Here is a 27992-nt window from a genome sequence, read left to right as displayed (position 1 = left end):
TAGTCTTCAAGAAAAAGATCCCTCAAACATTAAATGGCTCCCTGTGGGAACAGTGACCTCTGAGTTTTTCTCTTCAAGATCCAAATATCCAATGACAATTTCTTTTGGCTATTCAAGGAAGAGACTGGTCAAATCATCTCCCCTCCGACTTCCTCAGACACATTGTTTATTCCCTTCTGGCGCCCCCTGCAGTTCAAGTTCTGGCTATAGCCACAATGCAGACAAGCAGGATTTCAGACTGAGAAGTGGGGGGTGGGGGTGGGGGGTGGGCAGTGAAATGACCGCATGTTGTTTGTGTTGGGGACGAAGAACCTGACCCTAGGACATATACTCCAAGGCTCCAGTGTCAAAAAGATGTGGAAGAAGAGGTCAAGCCTGGAGTGTGTGTTACAGAAATGTTTATTGGTAAGTTATGTCAGCGCCAGGAAACACTGTGATCTGAGAGGGCCGAAAAACAGGGACCTACCATGGAAAGGAAGAAGGCTGTTAGAGTTAAAAAGGGATTAGAGAAAGCCTCATCCTACCCCCACCCCCAAATGCCAGAATCTCTGTTAGGTATGGAAATTCATATTAGTATTCACTTCCACCTCTTTAAAAATAGCAGCTTTATTAAGTTATAATTTACATACAGTAACCTGCATATATTTAAAGCATAGAACTTGATAAGTTTTGAAATATATATACCCGTGAAACCATCGTCCTCCCCTAATGTCCTCATGTCCCTTTGTAACTTCTTTCTCTTGACTCTAGCTGCCACCTTCACTCTGTCCCCAGGCAACCACTAATCTGTTTTCTGTCACTGTAGTTTGCATTTTCTAGAATTTTATATAAATGCAATCACACCCTTTAGTCCGATTTTTTTTCACTCAACGTAATTATTCTGAGATTCATAAAACTTGTTGCATATATCAACAGTTCATTTTTTTTTTGAAATTGATGAGTACAGTTGCGTTACGTGACTATATTGCAATTTGTTTATCCATTCACTACTTAATAGATATTTAATTGTTTCCAGTTGGAGGTTATTATAAATAAAGTTGCTGCAAACATTTCTGTTCAAATCTTTGTGTGGGCATTTGCTTTCATTTCTCTCGGATAACTACCCAGGAGAGGAGAGTATCAATCATCCAAAATTGTAGGTTTAATTTTTAAAGAAATTCTGTTTTTCAAAGTGATTTAGTTCCTCTCTATCCTTACTAACACTTAAAATGAGGTCTTTAACTATTTTAGTTGGTGAGTTAGTGACTTCTTATTGTGATTTTAATTTACATTTCTCTAACGATTAATGTTGGCTATCTTTTGATGTGTTTATTTGTGATCTGTGTATCTTCTGTTCAAACTTTTGGCCCATTTAAAATTGGTGTTTAGTTCTAGCTTTAGTTTTATTATTATTATTATTATTAAATTTAATACTTCTTGATATATTCAGGATACAAATCCTTAATGAGATATGCAATTTGTAATATAGTCTTCCAGTCTGTGGTTTATCTTTTTATTCTCACTCCACATCTTTGAAGTTCTTTTTCTCTGTGTGCAGCTCTTTCCTCTTCAGTGTTTTGTCCTGCAAACTATAGCTGCTTTGTTAACCTCAGACTCTCAGCTCTAGAAGTCTACCATGCTCGGCCTTGCGTCCTCCTCTGCATCAAGGCCTAGAAACTATCTCACAGCAGTAACCTGGATGGTTGTAGGGCTCATCTCAATTGTTTACCATTTCTCAGGGATTACTTTCTTTATTAGTCCGACGTCCAATGTCTTGAAACCTATTGCTTCATATATTCTTTCAACTTTTTGGTTGTTTCAGGCAAGAGGATAAATCTGAACCTTGCTATTTCACATTGTCCAGAATCAGAAGCCTTAAGTGTGGCATCATTTACCCCGGAAATGGATACAGAGTATGTTTTTCTGCTCGTGTATCTGTACCGCTTCTCTGCTGTCATTTAGCAGCTACCTTCCCTGCACCCTGCCCCCCACCCCAAACCATTAAATGGGAATAATTTTTAAAAGCCTTTTAGTCTGCAGAGTTCATCTATACTGGCAGTTGAAACTGAAAAGTGATTCTCTTCTTGCAATATAGAGCCAAACTGCACATGTAGCACTACTAACAATCTCCTGGACGACGATAGCCAGTGAATGAATTAGCTGTCGTCTGGACTCATGGGTCGGGGAAAGATCTGAGAGACAAAACAGCAAGGAGGGGAGGGGAGGGAAGGAGATGCTGTGATCCATCAGCAGTTTGAGCACGTTTCATCTGACCAGAGGAGGATCTAGGTGGAGCACCAAACTTTTTGTTGTATGTGGATTTTATATAGTGAACCTTGGGAAATTCGGTAGTCCTGAAAAACACTAATTGCATGTAAAAGAAGCAAAGTTATATGACTTTGGCTGTTTAAAGGTCCTTTCTTTTCAATTAAATGTATGTTGCAAGGATATGTATTAGAAATAGCTGCAAAATTTTCATGCATTTTAATATGAGAGCCAAAATTCTTAGCGTTCAGCATTTCTTAACTACACTCTGTTTTCTTCTCATAGGGCTCTGCCTCAAAGAAGATGAAGTTTTGGATAAAAGTTGGGGATGGGAGAGGTAAAGTTATTAAATTGTTATTCCTCTCACCTTTTATTTATCATGTATCCAATTTTACAACAACCCGACTTTTGCTACTATCCCTTTTCACATTATTCTTCTCTATTACCATAAATATGCTTAAAGACAAGGAAAAGTCTGAGATGATTTGACGAATAATTACAGGAGCCCTCCACTTTGCCTGGAGAAATTTTTTCAATTGGGACAATGCACCACAGTAAATAGTGGGATGAATGAAGAATACAAATTTCTTTTGTAAAGTAAAAGAAAAGTAGGGTTTCAGGCAGATCAGTTTTAAGAAAAAGAAGATACAGATGTCGAAGAGCTAGAAATCAATTCCTTCAAATATTCCTGCTGCTCTAACCCTTGGGATGATTTCATGTACTCACATTGGTATCCGAGTTTGAAGAAAACTGCTCTCTCCAAGGAAAAGACAGAGCAATGGAAATTAGCATAGTGTATGCTAGGGGCAGCATAGTGTATGCAAGGGGCTGTCCATTCCGGCTCTTCTTGGGGCCATGTTTGTGAGGTGCAAAGGCAGGAGGTCTGAAGTAGAAGTTAGGAAATTGAGCTCTAACTCTCACTAGCAGTGGTGCATTCAACCACACACTACATTCCAAACCACGAAGTAAGAGTATTGAAGTTTCTTCCAGCTTTAAGGCTCAATGGCTCTAGGTTGATCGGTAGCGTGCAACTTAAGAGTGATAGGCGGCACTTGGGTAGGTTTTGGGGTTCCTTTAGGGTCAGAGATAGGATTCTAGGCTTCCGATGGGAATCAGTGTCAATGATCCAGAATGGTGAAAATGCGCACAACCATGAGGCTCAAAGGCAGTAGAAGGGATCTGCGGGTTAAAGGTCAGTCTCAGTCATCCATAGGCTCTGATCCTATCCCTAATGTGAGTGATTGGAAGGGAATGATAATGACTAATAGCAGTGGGTCTATATTACTTAATATTTATTCAAAAATTCTAAAAAGAAGTGAGTCAATTAGTTTTATTTTATATATTAGTGAACAGATTAGGGAGGAGTTAAGTATTTTACCAGGGTCACTTAGTGACTAAAGGAAAGAACTAGGACTCAGATTTGGGAGTGTGTCTTACCCTCAACTCCATGGTTTTGACAGGTAGGCAATTACAACTATTTCTTTGTGTATTTTGTGTTGTGAGCATGGATACACGAATTTGACCAGGCACGTGCTTTGCGTTAAATTCTTTCAAATGACCTTAAACTTTAAACTCTATATGTTATATTTTAACCCAGTGGCATAATATCTGGGCTAGGTGCCTTCTCTAAAGTTCTACAAAGGAAAATCAGAGAAAATAACTTTAGGAAGTCGTAAGACACTAAACACGAAGTAAGGGAAGATTTAGAATAAATACAGAGATGGTTATGTACCAAATCATTATCAGTGTTTTTCTACTCTGTAAGAGGCAAATACAAACAGCCCATATTTGACAATCTTGTGCCTAACTTCAAGCATTCGAGAGCAGACTTCTTATTTTACTGTTTCCATGACAACATATGACCTTTCACGTATGTTTTTCAGGGAAGGGAAGGTGAAAATTACTCTGTGTTAGATTGAATTTTTCTCTTTCCCCTCACCTATTTTATTCATAGACACTTAGAAAGTACAGCAATTTCATGTTCTTTTCAAAATTTCAGTGCCATTTTTCTACATTAGATGCAGAATGAATGAATTCAGCTTCAATTCCTCTTTATAAGTCCAGTATTTTCAGAGAGGAAAAAAGTTTCCTTACATTTCTCTAGTCAACAAGCAATATTCTTACAATAGGGTTATATTTTATAACTTTTAAATTTGTAGTATGTCAACATTTTTGACTCTCACCACTGCTAAATTTGGATGTGGCCCTCCACTTGCTTTATGCAGAATTTTTCTTCCTTTCTATCTGCTAGTAAATATTAAATGAGGAGAGTGTCAATATAGATTTGGGAAGGAGTGGATAATTGAATACAGAAGCATTTTCGAAGTAATTTTTATTTAAAAGACAGAAAGATTCTTTTAGAGTGAAATATTTTGATAGTTAAAGAATAATTCATTTGGGGATCAAAAACTTGATATTTCTTGAGTATTGATAGTTGTGTTAGTCAGGATTCTCTAGAGAAACGGAATCAACAAGATGTGTTATTTATAGAGAGAAAGATGTATGTTAGGGAAGTGGCTCATGTGATTGTGGTGGCTTCGTGAATCTAAAATCTGCAGGGTAGGCCCTCAGGCTGGAGACCCAGGGAAAAGTTGCAATTTGAGTCCAAAGTGGTCTGCTGGCAATATTCCTTGCTCAGGAGAGACTAGTCAGTTGTATTAAGGCCTTCCACTGATTGGACAAGGCCCACCTACTTTATGGAAGGTAATCGATCTGCTTTACTCAAAATCTACTGATTTAAATGTTAATCTCATTCAAAAAAAAAAAAAAAGAACACCACAAAAACATCCAGAATAATGTTTGACTAAGTATCTGGGCCTCGTGGCCCAGCCAATTTGATAAATAAAATCAACCATTCCAATAGAGTTCCGCCAGATGCTGTGCCAGGGTCTGGTATTTCTAAGATGCCTTTCAGGAACCAACACAGTGTGATAGAATCTTTTGGCTTCCACTTCAAGTTATATATCCAGGCATGTTTATTATTTGTTACATGCCTATGGTGTTCCAGACATGGTTCTTTCTGGTGAGGATTTATCTAATGGGGGAATTATTACATTCTAGATAGTGCAGTGAATTATTTTATATCTTATACAGATTGACCCTTAGCTCAGTGTCAAGTTACTTATTGACAATGGAGAAGATATTTCAACCCTTTATATTTGTATGGGATGTAATGTGTACAAAGCACCTTAATATCCATTATTTGATGTGAGTATCACATAACCTTTGACATAGCAGGGATGATGCTTGACTCCCATTAGACAAAAGATAAGCCTGAGGCATTATCCTTCTGAGGAAGTAGTGACATTCCAATCTTTTACTTCTTGACTTCTGGTTTAAATTCTAGAATTGAGCATCATTGCCATAGGACCATAGCAATTTTGAATGGAGAAGCTAAGAGTTAGATAAATTTCTATAAAACTGTAGAGTTTATGGTCCGTAAGCTTCTGTTATGTTCACTGTGTGTGCGTGTGTATGCATACGTGTGTGTGTGTGTGTGTGTGTGTGTGTACTACAGGTATGAATTATGTGGAGAGACTCTCTCTCTTTCTTATGTTCAAAGCCAAATGCAGAGAACTTGGAACTAACGTCCTATCCAGCCCATCTACTGTGGGCTGCCCCAGTACCTGCTTTCACTGGATTACTTCTTAGCTAGGAAGTTTCCAAATACCTTTTTACTAAGAACAAAGATTTTTATCCTGCTTCTCAGACCCATAGTCATATTTCAAAGCATAAAAGCAAAAAAGGAACAAGCAACTGGGTGATTAAGAAATTTAAAGTAGGTGGGAAGAAAACCGAGATGGCTGAAAACAGAGTGGAATGTGTATTTGTTGCTTTTGTTCTCTTCAGTTACTCCTTCTAGGTCTTCTTATAGCACACATGCCCAACACCTCCTCGTCACCCTAAAACTAACTCTTCCTGATGAAGGTGTTCCTGAGCCTGACTTAACCTGATTCACTTTCCAGAAGTAGCACCTCTTCATGCAGGGGCAGAGCAATGTGGTGCAAAGAACAGGCATTCTGAAGTTGGACAGACTGCTGTTTATTTTATGTGTGATGATTGGGAAGTCACTTAACCACCCAGAAAGAACCGTGATATCTTTGTCTATAAAATAGGATGATAATAATTAGTTCCCAGTATTCAAATGAAGCAATGTATTTGTGTGGGCCTATAGCAAGTAGTGCTCAGTACACTTAGCCATCTTTCACTGAACAAGAAAAAGGGAGCGAATTATTACAAAATTTTAAAGAACCTAAGAAATGAAGAGAAGAATCCTGGCACCAAAGCTTTATTTGTGGAGGAGGACTGCTGACCATTCTTACCATCACACTTCAGTACTGACCGTAGCCCGTCAGCTGTGCTAAATGAGGGCACCCATTAACACAAGGCAAAGATAAGGCTTCCCCAATTATTACAGTGACAGACTGCTCTGGTTTTGTCTTGTGTTTATCTCAATGGAAATACTGAGCATTTTCACAAATCTGAAAAAAAAAAAAAAAAAAAAAGCTGCTTTTAGAGGACTTCCAGTTTCCCTGTGAAGTTACAAACTTAAAAACTGAGTTTTGAAGTTCCAGATATGCTTCTCACTTTCATTAGAGATTTTATATTTTGGTTATAGCAATGATGCAAAGGGTTATGTTATTTTGGTAATATAGAAATGTTAGTTTCCACTTTACTTTCACATGAACTGGTTCTTCCCATTCCAAAGCCATTTATTTATCCTTCTTTTACAGGAAACTATCCACTTTCAAGTGGTGGAAATACTTTGTGATGCAATTTCTAAGTTACAGAAAAATTGCAAGATGGTATAAAGAAATTAGGCACGCCCTTTACACGACTTCAGAAATTGTTTACATTCTTTCTTTCTCTTTTTCCCTTTCTGGTCAGTTTTCTGAAACATTTGAGATTGAGTTGTAAATATGGCCCCACTTTACCCCAAAATATTTCAGTGTGCATTTACTAATCTCAAAGGTATACTCTTATATAATTTATATGTATTCTCTTATACAGTATAATAATCAAAATTAGGAAATTTAACATCAATACAATTCTAGTATCGAACCTACAGTCTCTAGTCAAATTTCATCAATTATAATATCTTTTATAGCTATTTTTCTTTTCTGGATCAGGACCCAATTCAAGATCACACATTTCATACCAAAGGCTCTTTCATCTCCATTAATCTGGAAAAGATCTTCAGCCTTTTTTTTGTCTTTCTTGACCTTAATGCCTTTGACTGGCCCTTATTTTGAGTTTGTATAGTGTTTTCTTATAACTGAATTCAGGTAGCATCTTTTTGGCAGAAATATCCCAGAAGTGATATTCTCACTTCTTAGTGCATCACATCAAAAGGCATGTGATGTGGTTTGGTCCCAATATTGATTATAGTAACTGTGATCCTTTTGTTAAAGTCATATTTTCTAAAAAAGTTACTCTTTTCCATTTTGTTAATTTGTGGGAGTTACTTTGTCTTTGATGGTATGTAAATATTTTGTCATCAAATATTCACTTATTGGATTTATAATCCATTTATGATTTTCTAACTCCATTATTTTATCCATATTTATTTGTTAGCAATCTACTAAAAAAAGAATTGTCCCTTCCTTCCTACTTTCCTTCCTTCCTTCCATCCTTCCTTTTTATCTATCTATCTATCTATCTATCTATCTATCTATCTATGTGTCTATCAATCAATCAAACAAACAATCAATCATCTATCATCTATCTAATCAATACAAACTTAAGGATTCTTATCCTATTCAATGTTTTATAATCCATTACTATTTTAATTTATTTTGATGTTCAAGTTATTCCAAATTTAGCTAGTGGAAAACTCTTTAGTCTATCTCCCTGTGCCTTTTTGGTATGTTTCCATGATTTTTAATTTTTTTTTTAGCATGCACTGGCTCATCAATATCCTCAGGCTCCTCATTCACTCTCCCTGCCCCAACCCTAGAATCAGCCTTTTATTCAAGGAGCCCTCTCACTAGATATACTCATTGCTAATAGTGTATTATTATTTCTGGATTCATTCAGCAACAGAGCTAGTAAATATCTATATCAATTATTAACCTTGTGCTCATGCTGATTATGCCAATCTCAAATCAACACCACCACTAGATATATTCTAGTCTCTCCCTTTTCCTTATCTATAATTCTCTTCAGGGGTAGTGCAGAGCCAGATAGCTGGCTCTCATCATCTCAAATATGCTTTCTCATTTGCTGAAGCCTGAATTCACAGACAGTAGCAAGATTGGGGCCTTTAACACCTCCTTGTCATGGCCACTGCTCTAGTAAAGTGTTGAAGGTTGATAGATAAAGGAAATCGAAATCTCTCCTGTGGCTTTTATTCTCTTTTCAGAGAGAAATCACAGGAGATGTGAAATGCTGTGACTCTCAGTTTTGCAGTTTCTGTTACCATCTTCACCACCACTTGATCACCCTTGGAGCCGCAAGTGAGCATAGCATTTATCACATTTCCAGGCCAGAGGTACATATGAATGATCCTTTTGAGAACGAGAAAGAGAAACTTCATCCTTAGGAGCACTGGTATAAATGTTAAGGATGTTTGGAGGGAGTCTGTCCATTGAATGGTCATCAGTCTGGTGCTGTACATTTCAATAAAAAATTTCATAGGTACCAGACCATATCCCAAGAAGAAATGTGTAATATTAGAATCTATTTTCCCCATCAAATCTATATTTTATCCAAGGGGCCAACTCGGTAAGACATCCTTCTTTCCCAGTCAGGAGCTAAGCAGAGATTGATGGTCCCAGGCTGTGTTAGAATTGGTGGAGTATTTGCCCAATGTAAAATGCTGATGATAGAAGCAGAGTCTGAAGCATAGTGAGATAAAGATAGGAGGAGGTTACAAAATTATGCCAAGATCCTGGTTGGAAAGATGAAGCAAAGCCAAAAATGGGGAAATAAGAAATGAAGTCATACATAAGAATATGAGAAAAAGATCAGGATGCTTGGGAAGCAGGGAAAGGGCAAACTGTAAAGGAACAATGCATGAGAGGCCTGCTTTGAGGGATGCTGGCTGTGGGACATGCGGTTTTAAAGAAATTGTGCAGATCCGGGTATACTTAATTGGATCACTTCCCTTCCAAGTTGTAGACCCTGCAGACCAACCACTTTTACTGCAACATCCCTTTTTCTTGTCATCCCAACCTAGTTTTCTATAAAAAGCCTCTGCGTAGAGACCTGTGGTGAATCGCTTTGCAGCAAGTAGACATGGCCACTCTGCCTCCTCCTGCTGCCTTACTTTATGTAAATTATTTGTCACACAAGCAGAGTGTTAAAAAAATTGGAAAGCAATTGCTGTAAAAACAGTTTGCTCTGGAGTCTGATAGCTTTGTTCAAATATTTGCTTAGTCACTTAGTGTGTGTGTGTGTGTGTGTGTGTATCTTACCTAACTTCATTGTGCCTCAGTTTCCTCATCTATAAAATGAGGTTGACAGAAGCTAGTTACAATGCAGTTTGGGGGATTAAAAAAACACTTATTATAGTGACTAGAACATAATAAATGCCTATGTTAATTTGGTTGTTATGGTTTTTACACTTTTAGTAAATGTTATATTATTTTTATCTTCTGATATGGTTATGAGACTAATAAGTAGATTATTAGTACAATTTTATAAGAACAGTCTGAGGATTGTGGAAAATAAAACTTTCTCAAAAGCATGAGTGGCAAAGAGGAATGCCAGGCTGGGGATTCTAGCGTCGATATGTATTAACTGAGACCATGCAGTCTCCACACTGCCTTCTCCCCGCCACCCCCACCGACTTTGGAAGACACGTGTAGAGACTCCTGTTATATCAAAATCTTCTTTCTGGGACGGGCCAAATGTTTTGCAGTTGGTGGTGGAGAAAGTGGAATAACCTTAACTTTGAAAGATTCTGGTTTGCAGTAAAACACCTGTACATTAAGCGCTTCTCATGCCCCTCCTTTTATTTTAGTCAGTGCTGCTGCAGCCGGCTGCCTGACGTGGAACCCCACAGCCCCTTAGCTCAGGCGGTTGAATACTTCTGCCCTTCTTTTCGAAGGTTTCTCTGAGACGTTGCATATGCCCACTTTTGCAAACACAGCTTGGAATTTTGAGGGAGTTTATGTCCCATGAAGTAGACCTTGACCAAAGGAAGTAAGAGGAAGTGGCTACGTGCTTCCTCTTCAGTCCTCTGGTGGACAGCTTGGAGGTGTATTCTGTGGGTTCCCCAAGGGTCTTGGCAGGATCAAACTCCAGCTGCCTACTCAAGAGCAAAACCAATCTAAGCGTTTTCCTTCCTTCCTTCCTTCCTTCCTTCCTTCCTTCCTTCCTTCCTTCCTTCCTTCCTTCCTTCCTTCCTTCCTTCCTCCCCCCTCCCCCCCCCCTTACCTTTCCACTGTCTCCCATTCCACCTCCTTGAGATCGCTTTCCGATGTATATTACCTTCATGTGAATCCCTGTTTTCAGGCTCTGCTTTCTAGGGGGAGCCAGTATCCAGCATCCCCGCTTACACCCATGTAAACATAATCCTCTCTCACTGGAAACAGAGCTTTTCTTTCGACTTGGAGGGTTTGAGTTATTCTTATCCCATATTCATATTAGCTCTTCTGCTGGTCCAACAGTAGTCTTGATCCTTTGTACTTGTGTTGAGTTTCTGATTTGTGGAAGTCATTTGCTCAGTCATTCAGACCTTTGTCATACTATACCTACCATGGGAATTGAGAAAAGATACAGTATGTATTCTCATAGACCAGAGGAAGCAATAAAGGGACAGATGTGCAGATAATTTTTTTTCTGACATTAGAAGAATACATTTTTCACTTATTTTTGTATATATATTCTTGTATAATTGTGGGTTTCCTTCCTCCAGCTGAGGTCTGGCCTCTCAAAGTAGTGACCTCAGGTAGCTACGTGCACCTCTAAGACAGTGGTTCTCAGACTCAAAAGAACGTAGAAGCACTCAAAGCCTTATTAGAATACAGATTACCAGAGAACCCTCAGAATTTCTGATTCCTTAGGTTTGGGTTAAGATCCAAGAATTTTCACTTTTAAGAAGGTTCCAAATGATACCAATACTCCTAGACCATATTTTGAGAACTGCCAACCTAGGAAGAAAGACAATTGACCATTCTTGCCTTACACCATTCAGAAAGAATTCTTTCATCAGTGTTCTACTTGGGATATTGAAAAGACTGAGGGCTTAATTATCCAGTGCTCACAAGGAAACATTCTTGAGACCCATTAATTTTACCTCCTTTAAGCCTTTCTCATTCTTACAGAGTTCATGTTCCTCATTCTCACATTGGCCTAGAAAAATTCAACTCACATTAACAATCGAGGCCTCAAATATTCTCTGAACTTTTCCTCATGACCCCTCCAACTTTAGGCAAATTTACATATATAATCTCTATGACCATTACCCTCACATTTGCCTCAACTGTCAAGAAAATTCATGGAAAACTCTGAAGTGGACAAGAAAACATGTGTGCCTTGTCTGACTCACTCATCAGGGTTATCGCCCCTTTTCATTATCTCTGAGAATTATTTACAACTTCAGAATATGTAGAAAACATAACAATGCAAATGAGTCTTGCCCATAGAAATGCAAATTAATTATATCTGGTGGAATGCAAGTGATTGTTGCTCTGTGGTAGACCTATTTTCTTTTATTTGCAAATTTATTTCAGAAATATATATGTATATTTTGATATATATGTGTATTTTACCTGTCTGTTCTTTGTAATCTCAGTGGAATCAGTTATACCATCTTACTGGTTCCCTTATTAATGAATAAGTTAAATATAATCTTTCAGTCTTCGGTACATGTTTATTATATATCTGAATGAAAGTCATGATTATAGTTTCTTTTAAAAATTCTCGTTTAACAACAATACCAGGTATTTCATTAAATTCTAATGGCTCATTTATACCTACAAACAACTCCTCCACCACTTTGCTATGTATTTCTAGAATTCAAAAGCCTCATTTATTTATATCTTCAGATTCTAACACAGTGCTAATAGTGCATGTTCAATAAATATTAGGTAAATTTAAAAAAATGTATTTTTAAGACGAGACATAGCGATATTGTCATGCAGAAAAGGAAGAAAAGAATTTTCTAGGCAGATGGAGTGAATAACAAAAAGACCCTAAAATATGAAATGATACTAGAATATAAAGTGCCATGGCAGGAAATGAGAAAGGCTGAATCTCATTTTTAAAGTTTTTTGAAAACGTGTTTCTGGGGAACCCTGGAAAGTTCTCAGACAATCAAATTTACATTTGAGGATGATCCCTCTTTCTGCCATGAGGAAACTGGATTTGAAGGACAGAAGCCTGGAGAAGGGTAGACCATTAAAGATCTCCTGTAGCAGTCAGTGCAGAGCCCTGTCATCGTGCCTGAATTAGTTAACTGTTTTCTGAGCATCACAGTTCTTCCTGAATCCTTTGTCCCCAGGGATGGAGTATTTTGGGATACTAAATCCTGATTCTATTGGAGAGCTGCTGTCCTCATCTAGACCTCTGGCTGGGAGCTACCTGTCTATATCTGTACAGGTAGCTTCCTTATTCTTGTGGGAATACCCTAGTGTTAGACCTGGATCCTCATGCAGTCCACTGATTGCCTGGCACTCATATGCTCCCCATCACTTCATTTTGTGATTGGCTTGTTCTCCTACACAGCTAGCCTTATGTCCTCAGAATTGGTCTCATCTCTTTCAAGTTCCAACACTGGTCCCTCCCATTCAATGTAGTTCCGGGTCATGTCTTACAAGATCCCATAAAGTCCATATTTAAAGACCTTTCATTTTAAAAATGTGATTAACAGTACTACAACTACATTCATCACAGGTATACTTTGTGGTTCTAATGAAATAACTGGAGATCAAATTGTACCTGAGTCTACATAAAGTTTTATGTAAGTTTAAGTTTTTATTGTTAAAAATAAAATTTAAAAATCAGATGCAATAACAGAAATTTAAGTGATGCTTGGTATGTTGACTAAAACTGTGTCTGAAAGGAAATAAAATGAAGCAGTTATGGAAAGTTACTATTTTTCCTTCTAAAGCAGAAAAATAACATAACCGAATTAGATTGGCTGCTGAAAATTGACTTAGCAATTTTTACTTCTGTTATGCCTTCATCTTCACACAAAGTGAAATTCTGCTATTTTGCTATTATGAGTAAAGTTGGCAAAGTAAGATAGAAATTTATCCAAATGCCTTTAAATCTTAGAATTGTTCTACTCTAACATATTTTTCCTTTTATACATCATATTGTACTTAAGACCTGAAAATTAAGATTTTCAATGATATATGTTGATGCTTTATACAGTCACTGCCCCCTATTTTGTATCTAAGTATAAGGCAAATAATAATTATCGCTCAGGTATATCATATTGCACATTTCTTCTTAAAATAAACTCTGAAATTTGCTTTTTGGAAGCTGGAATTGTACTCTTAAAATGGTTGTATGATACTTCAAAAAAGATGATATAAAAAAGAAAAAAGTAAGATTCTTCTTTGGTTGATAAAACAGTAGGATATCTTCTAGGAAATATTTTGCCAACCTTTGGTTTGTCTCACTAAGTTACTGAAAGTAATAAAACATTTTTAAAGAATTCACTTTTCTATGATGTTTAGGTAACATAACTACAGTTTTCTGGTTGAATTTAATTTTACAAAAAGCCACAAATCAACCCTGCCGGCAGAAAGTTTATTGAGGAGAGGAAAGAAAGGAGGACAGATTTATAGCTAATATAGACTGTCTTGATAAAAAGAGAGAGAATAGAAATAAGAAGTTTACCAGGATAACAGTCATCGGCAGATTTTCATTTAACCTCAATGGGAAAATCAACATAAATTTACATGTTTCATGTAATCAGCAAAAGTAGAAAACTTAAACTGTAAACAGGAATATTCAGAGCAAAGAAACAGCCAACGATGTCTGGCTCAGACCTGCTACTATTGAAAATGATTATTCTTCTGAAGATAGTTTTGTCTTTCCTCCTTTTTTTTCTTTTTTCTTTTCTTTTTTTTTTTTTTTTTTGTTGCTGGGTGAGGGGAGGAAGTATGGTTGGAAATGAGGGAGCAAATATAAGCAAAAATGTCTATTATTTAATAATGAAAACTATTATGTTTATGACAAAGCTTCATTTTATTGGAAACTCTTCTTTCTAATGGCACCAGAAAGATGAATTAAGACAGTTATTATGGTTATATTTTACTGATTAGAGACTGAGGCATAAATAAAAAATCTTCTAAGAAGTGTGTTTTTATGTAATGCTTGGATTCACTATTGTGAATCCAAGAGAATACTTCAGTGTTCTCTTGTAACTTTTAAGAGGTTTACAAAGGACCCCTATGTAATTTCTTATGTTTACTTGGGTATTGTTGATTTGATTTTAATACATACATTACTAAGTAAGAACCAGTCTTTGAGGAGGTACAATAAAATACTTTCATATTTTGAGAGTTTGAATTTAGGTGTTCTAAATTGTTCCTCTTCTGATTCAGATTTGCCTAAACTTTGAAACAGCTTAGTTATTATCTTGTTTACTTTCTATCAAATAAAAAACAATGCCTAAGATCTCTATATATACCAGGAAGAACTGAGATAAAAGTCTCTAGAGTTTATTTACCTTATTGAATTCAATTATTTGTTATGGTTTAAAATACGTATAATATGTAAAAGATAGAAGATATGCAAAAAAGATAACCTTTTTTTTTTTTTTTGCTACCAAAAAAGATACTATCCTAAGTCCCCACTGAAGACATCTGCAAATCTTGAAATGAATGAATATGCTAACAGTGATCCACAGTGCCCTTACATTTTTAGCAGTTTTACTTTAATGGATGTTACAAAGGAATTTAAATGGAAATAATTTTATATTCTCTTAAAATAGTACCTGGTCACAGAAAATAATTTCCTAGATGGTCGTCTGCAAGCAAAAAGAGAAGTTTCACCAGAATTCAACCATGCTGGCACCCTGGTCTGAGGCTTCCAGCATCCAGAACTGTGAGAAATAAATTTCTGTTGTTTACGTTACCCAGTCTATGATCTCTTGTTATGGCAGTTCAAGCTAAGACACCACTACAAATATAGAGTATGAAGATGGTAAGAAGGAGAGGCACAAGGGAGGCAAGAGAGGCTGTATGTAAGGCACTTGATATTTTTTTTCTACTAAGCCACCAGCAACTAGGTAAGGGATTTTAATTCAAATTCTTTACATTCCCCAAAGAAGCTGATTTAAAAAGTAGCTAAGAAGGCATGAGCACAGGAAATGAAGAAGCAAGTGAGCCAGAGTTTTTCGTTGCTCCACTCTATGAGGAGGTCAACCACTAGAATACCCCCGTATCGGGGGTCAGCTACCTCATTCCATATATAGCTCTTTATGTAACTGGCGAAATAGAAATTTTGTCTTTCTCCAACCAAAACTGATAATACCCTCATGTAAAAATTAGTTGACAAAACAAAACAAATAACAAATAAACTAAATGAGGAAAAAACTGCCAGCTAACGTAAATCCACCTGTATTTTTTCAATGCCCCTGTGCATACTGCATACAAAGCAGACAGGAATAATGTGTATTTTTATACACTTTTTGTGTATCCTACAAGATCTTAAAATATTTCTTCCAACATAACCCTACCCTACATCCTTCTACAAGACTTGTTTTAAAATATACGATTATCTCCATGGATGGGGACTTTTACTGCATGACAGACTGTACTTTATAACTTCTGAGGAATAAAGGTAGTTAAATATAAATAGGGATTTTATTTTTTTAATTAGAGAAATGCACTTTATATTTAATACTGTGAATACGCCATGGTCAAACGTCCAGCAGTACAATTTAATACACTAAAAGAGCAGAGGTGGAGGCAGCCACATATATATCTAGCACTTAAAGAATTAGTAATGGATTTAAACACATTTCCAATAAGTACTTTTTGGACTCTAAATGTGAGTTCCTCTTCTGCAAAACATGGCACCTGAGATTTTCCTTTAGGTAGGACACTGAGGGCAAGCCCTTCTACTCTTGGAAGTAGTCTAGATGGAATCCCACTTCTCTTTTTCTGTCTATGATTATGGCACTTGCTCATCACCTATGTTGTAAAAGTAGAGTTCCTTAAATGGCCCGCGGTTGGGGGTAATGTGGAGTGGTATTTCCGGAAAGAGCAATGTGACATTTGCAATCACTTTAGATTTTCATTGGGTAGTCACTCTAATTTTTCCAAAGCTCTGAAATTCAGCTGTTTCTTACCAAGTGCATGATGTGCTCCCCCAATTAAGTTTACATGCACCAACAATCTAAGATTTCTGCAGAAAAAAATAAATGAGATGCAAATAATAATGAGAAATCTTAGTGATACATCCATAAAATGGAATATTATTCAACAATAAAAGGGAATTAAGTACTGATCCATGTTACAATGACGAAGGTCAAAAACATACTAAGTGAAAGTCTATATACGTCTTAAATTTTGAAGAAAAGCAAATTATTCACATTCTTATTAACTGAAGTGACTTAAGCAACTTCTATATTTATCACGTTTTTTCTTTGTAAAATATTTTATTTAGCACCTAATTGAAATGGCTGTATTTACTAAAGAATTTAGCACTATTCAAAGAGATGTAAATAGTCAAAATGCTTTCCTTAGAGAGTTTACAAACTTAAGAAAAGTAATGCAATTAAGTAACTATTAATTAACCAAGCCATTCATAAATTCCAAGACTCTGTGAGAGAGACTAATGGTTTATGAAATTTTAAATAAATTTTAAAATTGAGGATTTAGCGGATCCTTTTTTCCTTGGTGCCCGGTGCTGATTTCTGTCCAAGGTTGAAATTGGCTGTGGCCTTTCTGTCTTAATCAGTTCAGGCTGTTATAACAGTCCCATAGACTAGGTGCTTATTTCTCACAATTCTGGAGGGCTGGGAGTCCATAGTGTGCTGCTATGGTAGGTTCAGGTAAGGACCCTCTTCCAGGTTGCAAACTGCCTACTTCTCTCTGTGTCCTTCCATCGCCCATAGTAGAAAGGGTGAGGGGGCTCTCTGGGTCTCTGTTATAAAGGCACTAATCCCACTCCTGAAGTCTCTGCCCTTCTTACCTAATCACCTCCCAAAGTCCTCCTCTCCTAATATGATCACACTGAGAATTAGCATTTCGGCATTCGAATTCTGAGGGCACACACCAGCATGCAGTTCATAACGAGTGTTTCCTCTACTATACAAACAGCCCGAAAACTTCGCAAAGTGTCCAGCACAAGGAAAAACCTAGTAATTTCTCACTGCAACTGGTACTTCACTGCAAGGGTTAAAATGCCAAGACAGACTCACGTGCTTTAAATATCTTATCCAACAGCAAACTTTGCTGCCAATAAAAAGAATAAATCAAGAAAGAGGCATAAACACAAAATTCTTCTCTGATGGGACCTCAAACCTTCATCTTGTATAAAATGTCTCTTTCTCTGGATTGAGATTTAGTTTTGCAGTAGCAGCACTAACAGCATGTACAGAACATTGTTCTCAGGAGAATCTGTCTGAATGTAGGGTTTCTCAGTATTTATTCTCCCTTAGTCACACAGAGGGGAAAAGTCTGTGTGACTGTTCTCTGTTTTCCATCCAGTGACGGCCCACAGCTCTATAAATTCCAAGTTTATTTATAATTAGCAATCTGGATGTCCAAGTACATACCATTAAAAACATTTTAAAGATATGTTCCCTTGTTACTAAACCCAATTACAGTAGTAGACTGTTTATTTGGAGGTCTGGTTGAGGTCAAACATAATAGACACACTGTAAACCATTTCCTTCCCAGAAGGTAGTATGATTGATTTTTTAAAAAGAAAGTCCTCTATAAATAGATATTGATTTTTATTTTTCTCCTTTATTTTTCTCTGGCCATTTCTGCTGTGAGTGTTTCTTTGCAGAAGTCTCAGGGCCCCCATTTTCACCTGGATGCTTTAGAGAACAGAGACATTTATTAACAGCTATTTTCCTTGGTTTACTTTAGAATTTATTTTATTTAAGAGCACAAATAAGAAAAGAAGATATTCCTCAGCTGCTTGTACTGCTCTGTGAATTCCTGATACTGCATAACAACATCCTCCCCCAAATCTTAGTGGCTTCCAAGTCACTTTCTTGCTTTCTTGCTTTCTTGCTCGTATTTCCTGAGAGTTGATGGTCAGCTAGGACTCCGAGGAGCTTGGAAGGGCTCGTTCAGTTTGCAAGACTGTGCACATCTTCTCATTTTGGAACCCAGGCCGAAGGAATAGTCACTCTCCGGGTCAGGCGGTGCTCTTGGTGGAAGATAAATATAAGAGGTCCCAGTCAATCAACATCATGTATTGAAACTTTCTGCTTGAATATGGCAAATGCCACATCTCCTTAGAGCCACAGGCTAAGACCAAAGTCAGTGTGGCAGGCAAGTAAACCAAGAATAGAGAAGTGAACAAATAATTATATATAATAGAGTTTCTAACCGTTGGAATCTCATATAAATTAAATTTACCCTATTTTACATGGAACTTTATTTTTCCATCTCTTCTTTAGTGTATAATGCTCATTAATGTACTTCGTGAGACAGGGAGCTATCAGCGCAGAGCGGAAAGTGGTACAGAGATGCGTTCTGCACCTCAGGAAGCCCAAAGAGCTAAAGTCAGTTTGGGTTTTGATATTTTTATCTTCATCTTATTTCATATATGCATAATTAAAAAAATTCTGCATTAAAAATAGCATGCATACAGAAAAATACAGACAAAAATGCACAGTTCAATGGAATTTTATAAACTGAGCATAAATATGCAATCACCGTCTCAGTCAAGAAATGGGACATTACTACCCTGCCAGAGCTCTCTCTCTCTGAGCTCATCTGGAAACCCATCGTAAAGAATTGCCCTCACTAACTTCCTAGAATAGCTGTTCTTTCTATTTTATATAAATGGAATTACACTTACGCAATTACATAGTGGCTTCTTTTGCTCAGTATCAGATTGCGAGATCCATCTAAATGATGCATATAGTTCATTCATTCTCATTATTGATTCATTGTACATTGTTTGAACGTACTACAATTTATCCATTTTATTGTTGACAAATGTTTGTCTTTTTAGCAGTTGCTTGGCTATTGAAGATAGTGCTTTCATAAAAAAATAACATTGTTTTTGTGAACATATGCACGCTTTTCGGTTATATTTTCACCTACAAGTGAGATTACTGGGTCAAAAGATATACTTGTATTCAGTCTAATAGATGTGCCACATACTTTCAGAGAATATTTATACCAGTTTACGCTATTATCAGCAATATACTAAAGTTCCAGTTTCTCCACATACTCTCCAAACTTGCTTTAGTCTTTTACATTTGAGCAATCCTAATGTGTATGTAATAGTGTCAGTTTGTGGTTTTAATTTGCATTGCCCTAGAGACAAGTCGAATGACCTTTTCATATGTTTATTGACCTTTTAGCTATTCATTCTTTTCTTCTATTCAAGCCTTTTGCTCTTTTTTTAAAAAAATAATTTAGGTATGATTGATATATAATCACTAAGCATATTTAAGTTTTAAGTGTGCAATATGTTTCTGCATATCTGTATATCCATGAAAGTACCACCACAGTTGAGTCTGTTCCATGACTTCCTCTATTTCCTCAAACTCCCTTTGAAGTCCCTGCCCTCACTCTTCTCTACCTTTCTGTCCATCACATCATCAGATCCAGCTTCTGTGTATCCCTTGGATCTAAATTATCTTTTTGGTATGTTTTCACTTCCTGGTCTTTGGCTATTCTTGCTTCCTAGTTCTTGTTTCTTCAATTTATTTCTAGTTACAGTTCTAAATTTTCATCTTAATATAATTTAATGAGAATATGGAGAGATGATAGCTATGACTCAGTAGGGATCAGAAATTGTATAAACCAACTAAACAACTTTACAAGTGTCTGTTCTATATTATCAGATACTGTAGCATCATGTGGTATTTTGCTTAATACTTATAGTTCAAAAGTATCCAAGGTGGGGCCATTCAGTTCCTTGTATCCAGTGACACCTTTGTCTAGCAACCTCATGGCATCTCTGATGACCCAGCATATCTGTCAAGTCCTTGGGAGTAATTGCAGCTCTAATTTAATATAGATTTTTAATAATACAATTAGAGGTTGTGTTATTTCAGGCAAGTTATTTAACATCTGTGGGCCCTTATTTTCTCAATTAAAACAGTAGGAGAATCATTACTACTGTAGCTGTCTCACATCATGGTTATCAAACCCAGAGTAGGGAGCAAATACTTATGAAATGCGACGTTTTATTATCTCACTCAGTTTTAAAAGTACACATTCTTTATTATTTCAACCACATCATTCATACCGCATAGGAATATAGGTGAATATTGTCATAGTTTTAGTCTTCTGTAATATTTCCTTTAAATTCTTATGAAACTCATTTGCTTTCTGACCTCACGTCACACTAGATTATATAGGATTAAATTTTTAAAAATTAAAATTCTAAATTTATGATTGGGTTTGAAGGGGATGGAGTATTCTTTTACAGATAATCTACAAATTACTCGTCATGGAGAGTACCACAGCGCTCTGCAGGTGATGCCTATTGGTTAAGAAAATAACTCATATTCCCCTGACAAAGAGTGGTAGGAGATATTCTGTAATTAGGTAAAAAGATATGTTAGGGTCCATTCATCACGTTGCTTATGGATATACTCAGATGTCCAAAAGTTATGTGTATTATTAAGCTTTGACTTCCAAAGGTCATGGACAGATATTTTGGTGTCACAAAAAAAGGACAACACCACTTAACTATTATTCTAAAATTCTGAAAACAAAACTTGTTAATCCATTCATGTATTTCAAACATAATTCTTACATAAATATCAGGTAGGTAGAATAAAAATATATTCTGGCTTTATGAAGATTAAATAAAATGATGTAGGCAAAACCCAGTCATTGGCACATATAAGTGTTCAATAAATAGTATCTGTTTATCCATGGGAATAACTAACTGTACAGAATTATCAAATTTCTCGCATCTACTAAGATAGACTTTCTTTTGAAAATCGGGTTAAATTGTTTTAAACCTCATTCCACATATGAGAGCCAATAAAGTCTCTTTAGTGGCATAAGCATTTTATCTTATGATGGCTACAAATATAAAAGGAAGCAAAAGCATAATTTTCTAAAATGCATTGTGATATACTATGTGATACAGTTATTGGGATAAAGAGCTTTATGGTCCCAAATCAAGTTAGATTAGCACCCTTTTGAGCATTCACTAGGCAAATACTTACTTGCCTACTCATGAAAACCATAAGATTATTTGGTTATATATTCATTTCACCTCTCAGGGAAGGTATAGTATAACTTCTTTCACTGCAAAAATGTTGGTGTGTGGGCCTGGAGACATTGTGGCATAGCACACTTTGAATATGACAGCGGAGGTTCTCAATATGAAGTGGCATTACAGACTTTTTAAATTGTATTTAGTATCTGGATGACAATTTGTGATGTTTGCATTGGTTCAGAATAAGGAGAACTGTGAGCTTTATTTCATAATTCATATGGCTAGGGTCATGTGCTTTTATTCTTTCCTTTTTCTTTCTTATTTTGCCAGATTGATAACATTTCTAACAGTTTCATGTCTACTCTCTGGAATATCAAGATATTAAATTAGGGATGCTGCTAAGTAGAGGCCCTTTTATATTTCCTTAAAATTGTTTTTCCTGATTTCTGCTATATTTCTAACTCATAGAATATTTACCCTTTTGTTGGTGATAGGTGAGTGTTGAGAGGCACAAAGTGCGTAAGTCCAGTGTATTAGTTTGCTGGGGCCACCATAACAAAGTACCGCAAACTGAGTGGCTTAAACAATAGACATTTATTGTCTCATGGTTCTAGATGACACAGATCCGGACGACGCCAAGATCAAGGCGTCATCAGAGTTGGTTTCTTCTTAGGGTTGTGAGGGAGAATCTGTTGCATGCCTCTAGCTTTGCTTTGGGGCTTTGCCAGCAATCTCTGTCTTCATCTTCACATGCATGCACATCTGTCTCCAGATTTCCCCTTTCTATGAGAACACCAGTCATATTCAATGAGAGCTTACCCTAACAACCTACTATTTCATTTTAATTTGATGACCACTGTAGAGACCCAGTCTCCAAATAAGGTCACATTCTGAGGCGCTGAGGGTTAGGACTTACAAATTTGGGGAGGGGCGTTCACAGTTCAACTCATAACCATCAGTTACCTTAGTTTAGATTTTCAAGCACAGTTCACAGTGATGGTCTAGCGTAAAAGAGCTAATAAGCTTCCTTGTCTGGGTGTGTGGTGGGAATGGGGCTAGGAAGAGCTCTTTAAGCAATTAGAATTCAGTATTTTTAAGCAAATTTCAGATCGAGATTGCTAGGAGGCAGCATGCTATTTATTAAATAATAGTAACGATAAATCTCATTCCAACAGTGTCAGGAAAATGCTAACACAATTTAGGTACCTAGAGGATATGTTATCATCTGTTGACTCTTGTTTTTGCCATTTATTAATTTTTTTTATTTTCTCTTCTTTTTACTTTTCTTCTCTCATTTCTTTTATCTTATTATATTTCTCTCTCCTAATTACCTAAAATAACTTTATCAATGTGGCCAGTATCAACTTAAGCATTCTGACCTTTTTTCCTTTGAAATGATTTTGAGGAATAATAAGCAAATAGAGATTGGAGATAAGCATCATTTCTGGAGAAATTCTGGGGTATGTTCAAGAAAACAAATATATACACATGAAACAAAGCAAAACAAAAAATTCCAACAAACAACCTAGGTGCCTTCTACCCACATTGCATCTGTGAAAAATCTCACTAGCCTCCTCAGTTGGTGGGTGTGAGTGAGAAGCAGGAGGAAAGGAAAGAAGGGGAGGTGACATCTGTGTTTATGTTTCCCTAGGTGATAACTGTGAATTTGTGACTCACCTCTTAGCGCTTTCTTTGCAGGGACCATTTCACACTTTTCTGGGCGGATCTCAGCTGAGCTGTGTGGTTAGTGAACGTTGTATTACCTAAGTATTACCTTCGCATGCAATCCAATTAGAATTATTGTTTTCTGGAAACATGTTTATTCAGAGGAATCATCTCTGATATTGGTTCTGTCTGTAAAAAAAAAAAAAAGGTGCCAAGTAAGCTAGGGATTATATCAGAACAAACAGTTCTTTCCTTCTCACCATCTTATTCAGAGTCAATGTGCAGGCCTAGCACCAAACCCAGCCTCCGGATGAGCTTTAGATTCTGGACCTAGAAATACAGCAGCAACACTTACTAATAACCATGACAGGGAAGGTGAACTGCCTTTGCCACTATTGTCATTTTATTTTGTAGTTCAAGGTGAACTATGAACTTGGCCTCTAGCGTACTTCTGCATAGGGAAGAATTGTTCTGTCAGTATGAAGGTCTCACATTTGATGACGGTGCAGTGGGATAAATGGAAGGGAGGATATACTCAGGCCTGCACTAATGGATGAAAGAGAATCCTCCCATTACAGATGCCTGGTATTGTTAGAAGTTGTGAGAGAGAGAGAGAGATTTGTTATGAAAAGAAAGGTGGAGGGAATGTCTCACACACACATTTCACATATATTTTATATATATGTATGTAAACAATAACATTCGGTAAACTGTAAAACTTTGCCCAAACTTAGAAAAATTTCAAATAACCCTGTTAGGACAATATGGGGAGAGGGATATCTACCTAGTATTGGTACTTAATTTGTAAATAAGTTACCCCAGATAATTATTATAGAGGGCCAAGTTAACTGTGAAATCGGCAGCTATTGCGGAGTGGGTGCAATAGACCTAAATTTCTACCTGTAGTGTGAGAAAAAAAAATTTAATTAAAAATAAATTTAAAAATTGTAAATTATGTTATATAGATAATAAAACTCACAAACAATCAAATGTATGAAAATCTAAGAAATCCAATATAACGAGAGTTTCTTAATCTTGGTGAGAATGCTTCAGGGGCCCCCAGAGGAGTTCGGGGTCTGTAAAACCTCTGGCATTGCCTGACATGTTCATCCATGTATGTATATGATCCAATATCTACCATGATCTCCAATCACACTCCACAAAACATGTAGTCGAAACTGGGAAGAAGTTCGCCCTTAGCTTGAGAAATCTATATGTTATGATATAGCCTTTAGTGTAATATAAATGTACTTAAAACAAAGCATATTGTGAATGAATGACTAGAAATGATTCATAATAAGCCCAGTTATATGGAGCTATTTCAAAGAGAAAAATATTTGGCTATTTCCACTTTCCTTTTCCATTAAAAAAAAAAAGGATTAGGATTAATAGAGTTTTCCTTCCTGATTTATCACATGTATGTTTGTCAGTCTACTATTCATGGTATATAAAGGGAGGCTTTTAGTCTTAAATCTTTCCTTGTGTATATACAATGTCTACTGGATATATTCATTGACTTCAGCCCCTATTCTCCCCAGCCAGCTAGGAAAATCCTGGATGCCCTACCAGTACTACAGATTTTTTTTTCTAGGCTAAGAAGTTTACAGGTAATTTCTCAGAGGCTCTTTGGAAATTTTCAAAGTGAGAGCTAGATACCACTCAGAATTTCACAAAAGGAAAATCCGGTTGTTAGCAGTAAAATTATCCTATCGCTACCATGCTATGCTGCATACACTCAGGATACTAACTCTATTTCATCTTTTCTCCTTTCCCAACAGTGAGCTTGTCCCATTGGGCATCTATCTCTATCTCAGCTTAAATAAGAATTTCAGTTTCTTGCCCAGTACTTACTTCTTTACCTTTCAGTAACATCGGCTGTTCCCTGGTACCTAAATAAAGGTGAAAGGATGACAGCTGTTTAAAAAATACAAAGTTGACTATTCTGGGAACTTTAAACAGTACTATTTTACTGAACATTCTTATTCTCTGAGAAACTGTGACTCAGAAGGTGAACTGAGGTCCTTGCTAATGAAGCCTCGAAGAGTGATAATTTCACCCTCTAGTAATGAATTGACCCCTGCAAAGATACGTGCCTTAAAATGTCATGTTGTGTTCCCTTGATGAATTTCCCAATAGGTTAGCTTAATGAGAAAATAAATAAATGAATCTGATCTCTCACCTGCCTTCCTTTCTAACAGAAATAAATAATATTACTTAAAAAATTAAAATATTTTCTATACTCATGTGCTGAAATGGTTTTGCTCTTTGGGATTGTTGGCAGCTATAAGAACAGCGATGTGCAGGAATCCAACACACAACTGGTAGATTTGCTTACTGATGTATCATTTTCAATCTAGCACTTTGCATAATTATACATTTGTCTCATCTCTTCTTATAGAATGTGTATTCCTTGAATGGAGATCCCAAATATTATTCACATTTATATAGCCCTGACTTTGGGGCATAGTGGGTACTTTAATTCTTTCTATAGGCATATAGGATGTGTCTTTCAAGTTAGTGGTTCAAAGAAAAGCCAGAAATTGCTGTCATTTACAATTCCCTCTCATCTCTTGCCTACCCAAGTCCTTTCCCAGGTGTTCATGTCTGTTATCTTCCAGACCTCTCCCAGGGCTTGAATAAATAATACAAAACTATCTATGTTCTGTGGTCTCATGAAATTTTGAGCACAGAGTGATCATGATGTTGTTATTTCAACATGACTATCTAAAAGTTCACCTAGCAAGAAGGGTGAGGTCCTTGTGTTTATACTTGACTAAGATCTGGTTTTTGTTCAGACTTTAAGCAGAAAAAAGAACTCTTCCCACCAAATGCACTTCGAAACACCATCCTATTGGTCAATGAGCAAAAGAACATTGACTGATCTTAGGCCAGAGAAATGGGTCCTGAAGAGTATGAAGACAAGTGTGGTCAGGTTACAGAGGGTCATCAGTGTGTAATCCTGAGATAAGCAAGGTCTAAGAAATCTCTACGCTAAGACATTAGAGCCTGAAACCAGGGGCAGATCTGCTGGTGTGAGCCAAAAAGAGCAGGGGGCAAACACTCCCAAGTAGATACAGCTTTCACAGAAGAAGGACTATTCTTGCCACTTGATTTAGGGCTAAGAACAGTTCCTGGGTGAGAAAACCAGACACTCTGCCAAATTTGTGACATGTCTCTCATACTCTAGTGTAACTGTACATGGTAAATTCTGTGCATTTATTCCAAAGTGAGGGCTCAGATGCTCTGAATAAATCTTTCATCAACTAAAATGTCAAATTATAACTACACACCCTCAGTATTATTCTATGTAGATTTCTGAAATAGGTTATTCTTCCCTTAAAATTAAAATCAAACATTTCATGGTCACAAGAGGCAAAACCATGTAAGCTGCCCATTAGATATGTTCACATTAAGGATGTCTAATGTTTCATTTGTCATATTTGCATAATGTCAGTGTTTTCAACCCTGTCTATGCATTTACCTGTGTATTCTGTCAAACACATATGATTGTAGACAAATCTACAGGATGAAGCTCAAGCATTATTGTTAATATTTATTAAAAAAAAGCAACAAACAACAACAAAAACCCTTCCCATTGAGGAGGGCTTGATATGCACTATAGTGCTAAATATTTTACAAAGCTTTTCATACGCCTCATGTACAAACTGTTATGTATCATCATCATCATTATTATTATTATCATTTCTAATGTTACTAATGATAAAGTGACTTCCTGATAACTTTCACATTTACCTGGTAATCATCTCAAGTTCTCCTTCCTCAAGTGGTTTATGAGAATCTCAAAATTTAGTTGTTTTAGAAACAGTGAATTTCAAATTTTTGGATAATGATTCAGAGTGAGATATTATTTTTACATTGTAATTCAGGATACCTATATATCTCGAGTGGCTTCAGGAAGTTTTCAGAAGTAATACACTTATGTAGTTGATATCTGATTGTTTTATTTTGTCCTCTTGTACTGCACAGTACTATTCCATTCCATTCTACTCTATTCTTTCATTAAAAAATTTTGTTTTGAAAAAATCACCAAATTAGGTGATGACTTGCAATTTTAATATCATTGACCTCTTTTTCCTCCCAGTATTGCAGGCAGTGATAATCTTTGCTCTATAGAATGTGTGAATGGTCAGTATCTCCTGCGCTGGATAGAATACTTTGGCTACCGTTTGAGGATATAATATTTAATTTTAAGGATTATCATTCTGATTCATTTATACCAGCTGAGGATGATGTGATATGAGAACCTGACTTAACAGTGAGATGATGGATTGTTTTATCTACTCAGGGACAATGTACAAGTAATTCTCTCAATGATTTGATTCAGTCTGTAATGTAGGTCTCTTGTATCTCTGCCTCAGATCTGTTTTCCAGAATGTATTTATATCAGTAAACAGAGAAGTACATTACACTGAGCCAAGGCATATGGACAATTAATTTCAAATTGAAACTCAATATTAGACCATGACTGGGTAATATGGCTTGCTGCTAACACCAACTCAAATTATGAGGAAAATCATTAGATGGGGGGGAGGATCACTGTACTGAGATCTATTTGTTCCTATTAATAAATAATGTGGTGAAATGTAGAAAAGAGATTGTATATTGGGCTCTCTCTTTTTAATCCTTCTGTATATTTTATATTCCTCTCAAAATTATTCTATTAGCGGTGCTTAAAATCTTGTCAGTAGTGACATCAGGGAAGATGATGGGGTAGGAAGTACTAAGAATCTGTCCCTACACCTAGAAAAGTTATTCTGGAGTAACTAGTATGGAAATCTGGGAGT

At 36.4% G+C, this 27992-nt stretch overlaps 1 long non-coding RNA gene across 4 annotated transcripts in view; it reads left to right on the top strand.

Moving 5' to 3' along the window:
• Positions 1-27992, top strand: part of LOC118601671 — a 224105-nt gene that overhangs the window by 107040 nt on the left and 89073 nt on the right. For all 4 annotated transcript variants that reach the window (XR_004950497.1, XR_004950495.1, XR_004950496.1 and 1 more), the window contains one exon: positions 2530-2581. This is a non-coding gene — a long non-coding RNA (uncharacterized LOC118601671). The remainder of the gene's footprint in view (positions 1-2529; positions 2582-27992) is intronic.

The sequence above is a fragment of the Rousettus aegyptiacus genome, unplaced genomic scaffold (genome assembly GCF_014176215.1).
Source record: "Rousettus aegyptiacus isolate mRouAeg1 unplaced genomic scaffold, mRouAeg1.p scaffold_m13_p_4, whole genome shotgun sequence".
Lineage (NCBI taxonomy): Eukaryota > Metazoa > Chordata > Mammalia > Chiroptera > Pteropodidae > Rousettus > Rousettus aegyptiacus.
This window is presented reverse-complemented; position numbering and strand designations above follow the sequence as displayed.